Source organism: Peromyscus eremicus, chromosome 1, assembly GCF_949786415.1.
Source record: "Peromyscus eremicus chromosome 1, PerEre_H2_v1, whole genome shotgun sequence".
Classification (NCBI taxonomy): domain Eukaryota; kingdom Metazoa; phylum Chordata; class Mammalia; order Rodentia; family Cricetidae; genus Peromyscus; species Peromyscus eremicus.
Genome location: NC_081416.1, coordinates 80,173,746 through 80,180,683, shown reverse-complemented (window position 1 = coordinate 80,180,683; position 6,938 = coordinate 80,173,746).

The window sequence follows — 6,938 nt, the reverse complement described above, 5'->3', positions numbered from 1 at the left end:
TATTATTATTATTATTATTATTATTATTATTATTTTGGTTTTTCAAGACAGGGTTTCTCTGTGTAGCTTTGCGCCTTTTCCTGGAACTCACTTGGTAGCCCAGGCTGGCCTCGAACTCACAGAGATCCGCCTGGCTCTGCCTCCCGAGTGCTGGGATTAAAGGCGTGCACCACCACTGCCCGGCTTTATTATTATTTTTTAAGATTTACTTATTGTATTTTATGGTTTGTTTTGCTTGCATGTGTCTCTGTGCATCATGTGCCTGGTGCCCAAGGACGTCAGAAGATGGCGTTGGATCCCCTGGAACTAGAATTATGGATGATTGTGAGGCTCTGCCTTGTAGGTGCTGGGAATCAAACCCAGGTCCTATGCAAGAACAAGTGCCCTTAACCATCTCTCCAGACACTGTGCGGATTCTTCATTCTTTCTTACCAAGGCAAGGTTCAGGCTCAGAACTGGAACTAAAATTCAGATATCTGACCTCAATGCCTGTGCTCTTTATTACTTTATTATTTCTTTATGTGGCTGGCCTCCACTGTGCAGTTACGAACTATGAATGAACTGATGGAGTCACTCATTTGTCCAACAGATCGATTAGGTTACCCCGCTGAGCAAGACAGAGAAGTTCTTTGTCTTTGTAGGGCTTATAGATTACATGGTTAAGACATCAGAGCTGGGCAAGGTCAGGAGTTCGAGGTCACCCCTGGCTACATAGTGAGTTTGAAGCCATCTTAGATGTTACACAAGACCCTAACTGAAAAACAAAGAAGGACAAACAAACAAAGACACCAGACATAAAGAGTGGAAGAGAACTGTGTATGGCTGTAACCATTTTAAAAATAAAATATTTTTGTGTTGTATGAGTATTTTGCCTCCATATGTATCAGTGGCAGAAGGATCAGGAATTCAAGGTTGCATAGTGAGTTCAAGGCCAGCCTGGGCTACAAGAGCTTCTGTTTAAAAAACAAAACAAACAAAAGGTGCCACTGGTCACCTTCTCTATTCCAGGGTGTGGAATGTCAGCCCTTTCTGCTGCTCACTTTACCACACTCCCTTGGCCAGTTCCTCCCCATCCTCCTTACCTCCTAACCCCGGAACAGTGCTACTCCAGGCCTCTATACACCATATCCCTCAAATTCCTTTGTCTCTGACCTGCAGCTAGAACCCCATACATTCTCCCCACACACTGAAATGAATGATAAATGGCGCTGGTGGCGGTGCTGGTTACCGCATTTAAAGGTCACGGTTACAACAGAACCCAGTATCAGTTTTAGAGCTTTATTAGGAGGAAGAGGGGTTGGGGAGAAGAACCAGGCCTGGGAAAGGAGCACGTGCAGTGAGAGGGAAAGATGGTGGGGGAGAGACAGAACAGAACAGAGAGAGGGAGGGTGGGGTCTGAGTCATAGCTCTTTAAGGTGCAGACTGTGTGACCATGCTGCACGAACGTGATCACCAATACACACTGATGACATAAGATGCAAGACCCTTTGCTTAACTCCTGAACTGTGCATGTGCAGTCAAGCCGCTAGAGTGAGGGCAGAATTCTAACACACACCTTTACCTTCTGTCCCCAAGTTTCAGAGAACAAGTCTCTTACTTCCAGAGGTCCCTAACACCCCCCCAACCCCCCCACCCTCCTCCACCCCCCCACCCCCCCACCCTCCACCTCCCCGCTCCCAGACAGAGTTTCTTTGTGTAACAGCTCTGGCTCCCTGGAACTCGGTCTGTAGACCAGGCTGACATTGAACTCACAGAGATTCACCTGCCTCTGCCTCCCAAATGCTGGGATTAAAGGTGTGTGCCACCATAACCAGCATCCCCTGGAACAACTTTATAAATATACACATATATGTTTTTATATAATATTTATATGTGTGATACACATATATCAATAAAAATGTAATTTTCAGGGATATGGAGATGGGTCCATTGGTAAAAGACTGCCATGCAAGCATTAGGATTTGAGTTCAGATCTCCAGCACCCATGTAGAAAATCCAGACACAGCCCAGTGCTGGGGATCCAAAGACAATGGATCCCTGGAGTACACTGTGTTTCTCCCTCTGGACCAATCACTGAGGTTGGTTGACAAGAGCATTCTTATTGGTCAGGCCTGGATCATGTGTCCAGATGCCTGTGGACGGTGTTAAGGAGAGACAAAACAATGTATTTTTCCTTTTTTCTTTCTTTCTTTTTATCCCCCCTAGTTTTTTTAGACAAGGTTTCTCATATAGCCCTGGCTGTCCTGGAACTGGCCTCAAACTCAGAGATCTGCCAGCCTGCAACTACTGAGTGCTGGGATTAAAGATGTGTGTCATTATGCCTAGCTTAGTCTCAGTGTATTTCTTCTCATGTAGCTACTTTTAGTTCCTTATGGCTAATGTCCATGGATTCTTTTTTTTTTCTTTTTTTTAAAAAAAATTTATTTGTTTTTACATTCTGACCAAAGTCCCCCCCCCCCCAGTCCCCCTTGTTAGGATTCTGCCACTCCTCCAGCTGAATGACTGCACATGCACAGTTCAGTAGCTAAGTAAGGGGTCTTACATCATCAGTGTGCTGCGTGATAGCGCAAATGCGTGCAGTGTGGTCACGCATCAGTGCATGCATAGAGTAGCTCCGTAAGCCCACCTGAGCATGTGTATGGGAATCCTTAAAAAGCCAGACATAGACTCCTCTCTTTTCTCTGTTTTCTCCTCCCCCTACTCTCTCTCTCTCTCTCTCTCTCTCTCTCTCTCTCTCTCTCTCTCTCCTCTCTGCAGGCCTAATTCTTTTGTCTCCCCCACCCCAATAAAGCTCTGATACTGGGTTTTGTCATGGCTCATGCCTCATGACCTTTCAGCACAGTAACCAGCGCCGATTATCATTTTTTAAAAGAACACCCCTCCCCACAGCCCTTACCTCCCCTCTTCCCACACCCCACCCCTATCCACTGCTCCTGCCTCTGTTTCTCCCCTGAAAAGGGCTGGCCTCCTATGGACACCAATCAGTCTTAGCATATCAAGCTGCAGTGAAACTAGGCTCCTCCTATTAAGGATGGATGAGGGAAGGGTCCCCAAAGCAGGCGACAGAGTCAGAGACAGCCCCCACAAGAAGACCAAGCTACAGATCAGTCCCACGCTTGAGCCCAGTTTAGTTGGTTCTGTGGGTTTTCTTGTGGTGCCTTTGACCCTTTAAAGCTTTTTTGTTTGTTTGTTTGTTTGTTTTGTTTTGCTTTTTCCGAGACAGAGCTTCTCTATTTAACGGCTCTGGCTGCCCTGGAGCTCGTCTTGTAGACCAGGCTGGCCTCAAATTCACAGAAATCTGCCTCCCCGAGTGCTGGGATTAAAGGCTGTGCGTCACCACCTCTGGTGTCAGTGGATTCTTCGTTCTGTGTGAGAACACAGCATCACGTGTAAGGACTACCACAGCTTCAGAGGCCTGAGGTGGAGGGAAAACCGCACCTAGGTCAAACAGATGTAAAATCACCGGTGTTCCTGCCATTCTTCTTCGTTCACTCCGTTTTAACCCTCGAGTTCACCTTTACCCTACTCTTACATACCGCTCAGATTAGAGTTACTATTGCGGTGATCAAACACCATGACCAAAAGCAGCTTGGGGAGGAAAGGGTTTATTTGATTCGCCTTCTAGCTAACAGTCCATCACTGAAGGAGTCAGGGCAGAAACTTAAGCAGGGTAGGGGCCTGGAGGAAGGAGCTGATGCAGAAGCCATGGAGGAGTGCTGCTTACTGGCTTGCTCATCATGGCTTGCTCAGCCTGCTTTCTTATAGCACCCAGGACCACCATCCCAGGGTGTCACTACCCACAATGGGCTGAGCCCTCCCCCATCAATCACTAATTAAGAAAACGCCTTACAGCTGGATCTTATGGAGGCATGTTCTCAATCGAGGTTCCTTCCTCTCAGATGACTCTAGCTTGCTTGTATGGAGTTGATGTAAAGCAGCCCGCACACCACTTGACTGACATCTGCTTGGCCTGAATTCTTGCTACAATCAGCTCATATTGCCCAGGCTCATCAGAGCCCTGGCTGGCTGGTGTCCTGCCCCAGGTCCTCCTAGGTGGACTAAGGGCTCATGGGAGTCCACTTCTTCAGAGAATTACTTGCCTTGGGTCAGTCAGGGCTGTGTTGCACAGCCCTGCACGTACGTGAATAGCACAAGAGGACGGAAGGTGTGTCCCTAGTTACAGAGTGAACCTACTCACACAGAGGTCCTCAGCTGGGATGGTGTCTCTAGGTCTTCCTCACGACCTTCTAGAGAGTTCTTCCCTGTTTGTCACTAGAACAGGAATCCCTGCCTCAGGCTCTGCTTTCTCAGGTTGAATCAAGATGCCATGTAATCACAGATAACCAGATTGCCCCACAACATAAGATCTCTTGAGAAAATGTGCACATTGAGGTTCCAGAGCCTGATAAGGTAGACTACAGATTATGACAACCTGCTACATATTTTATGAAGAACTATGAGCGGGGAGCTCCAAGTGGTGAACATGGAGAAATGAGGAAACAGATACTATGTTGGTTTAGACATACACTGCACATGTGTGTGGAAATCCTTGGCTGTGGGGCTGGAGAGAAGGCTCAGAGGTTAAGAGCTCTTGCAGAGGATCTAAGCTCCATTCCCAGCACTCATATGCTGGCTCACCATGGCCTGCAAAATCAGTTCCAGGATCCTGCACCCTCTTCTGGCCTCTGCTGGCACAGCATGCTAGTGGTGCAGGCAAAGACTCAACCTTGTTGAAAGAAAAAAACATAAAACAAACAAACAAAAAGAACTACCTTGGGTGTCGTTTGCTGCCTTGTGCTGAGCAGTGCCCATCCCCTCAATCCTCCCAGGAGTTGTAACTTCATCACAAAAGCAATCTGTCACTTTAGAAACTAAGCCAAGCTATGTGCAGCTGGACTCCGGCTTTCTATTCTCTATATTGAGAATTTGTGTTGTTCTGCTAAATGTGCTCAGATTAAAAGTATTTCTCTCCAGGTGTGGTAGTGCACACCTTTCATCCAAATACTTGGGAGGCAGAGGGCAGGTGGATCACAGTGAGTTTGAGGCCAGCCTGGTCTACGCAGTGAGACCCTGTCTCAAACAGACAAATATTGCTCATGTAGTGGATTTGATTGGCATAAAATGGGGATTACAAATGAACTGGAATAAATGATTTGCATATATATGATGATAAAGTCAAATGTATTCTAAAAATATCTTAAAATTTAGAATAAAATTAAAAACAAAACAAACAAAACCCAAATCCTCTCTTGGGTTCATGTCTTGGACACACAGTGCCTGCTTTTCCCTCGCTAGTTTTTCTCCATGCCTGTGATCTTGGCGAGACCAAAGTTGAAAGAGTAACACACTTTCAACCCCTGGGGCTTCTTTTCTTCTGTAGAGGGAAAGCCTTTCTCAAATTCAAGAGAGGCTGCTTACAGGGAAGGGATGAAAAAGTTGAAAAAGAAAATACCTGGCTTTGGAGTTATCAAAGAACTCAGTATATAAATCTAGGTTTGAGAAAAATGACTGATGAGACAAGAATTTGCTGAATACATCTACTCCCCCACCCACCCCATCTTATGGTCCTGGAGATTTATTTAACTCATGGCCTTCAGGAGCATGCTAGGCAGGAATTCTACCACTGAACTTCACTCCCAGCCTCCAAATAGACTCCTACTGTTTTGCCATTTACCGAGTGCAGTGCGGTGGTTTACATGAGAATGGCCTCCATAAGCTCACATATTTGAATGTGTGGTTCTCAGTTAACAGAACTATTTGGGAAGGGTTTAGTGTGTGCCCTTATTGAAGGAGGTATGTCAGTGGGGTTAGGCTTTGGGGTTTTAAAAGCCCACACCAGGCACTGTCCCTCTCACTCTCTGCCTGCTGCCTGTGGATCAGGATATAAAGCTCTCAGCTACTGCTCCAGCACCATGCCTGAATGCTTTCTGCCGTGATGATCATGGACTAACCCTCTAAAACTGTAAGCAAGCCCCTAAAGGCTTTCTTTTATAAGAGGGTGCTTTGGTGATTGTGCTGGATAGTTTTATGTCAACTTGACACAAGCTAAAGTCATCTGAGAAGAGGGAACCTCAATTTAGAAAATGCCTCCATAAGATCAGGCTGTGGGCCATTTTCTTTTCTTTTTTTTTTTTTTTTTTTTTGGTTTTTTCGAGACAGGGTTTCTCTGTGTAGCTTTGCGCCTTTCCTGGAACTCGCTTTGGAGACCAGGCTGGCCTCGAACTCACAGAGATCCGCCTGGCTCTGCCTCCCGAGTGCTGGGATTAAAGGCGTGCGCCACCACCGCCCGGCATGGGGCCATTTTCTTAATTAGTGATTAATGGGGGAGGACTCAGCCCATGGTGGGTGGTTCCATCACTGTGCTAGTGGTCCTCGGTTCTATAACAAAGCAATCTGAACAAGCCATGGGGAACAAGCCAGTGAGCAGCACCCCTCCATGGCCTCTGCATCAGCTCCTGACTCCAGGTTCCTGCCCTGCTTGAGTTCCTGTCCTGACTTCCTCTGATGATGAACAGCAATGTGGAAGTCTAGGCCTAATAAACCCTTTCCTCCCCAACTTACTCTTTGGGTCACAGTGTTTCATTACAGCAATAGAAACCCTAACTAAGACAGTCATGGTGTTTCTTCACAGCAATAGAGCAATAACTAAGACACCTAGTTGGTGACATTCTGTTAGAGCAGTAGTTCTCATCCTTCCTAATGCTGTGACCCTTTAATACAGTTCCTCATGTTGTCGTGGCTCTCTAACCATTATTTTTGTTGCTACTTCATAAGTAATTTAGCTACTTTTATGAATCATAGTCTAAATATTTTTTGGAGTAAGACGTTTGGCAAAGGGGTCATGACTCACAGGTTGAGAACCACTGTGTTAGAGCAACATTAAACAGATTAAGACAGAGATAGGCAGATGATAAACAATAGATAGATAACTAGAGGGA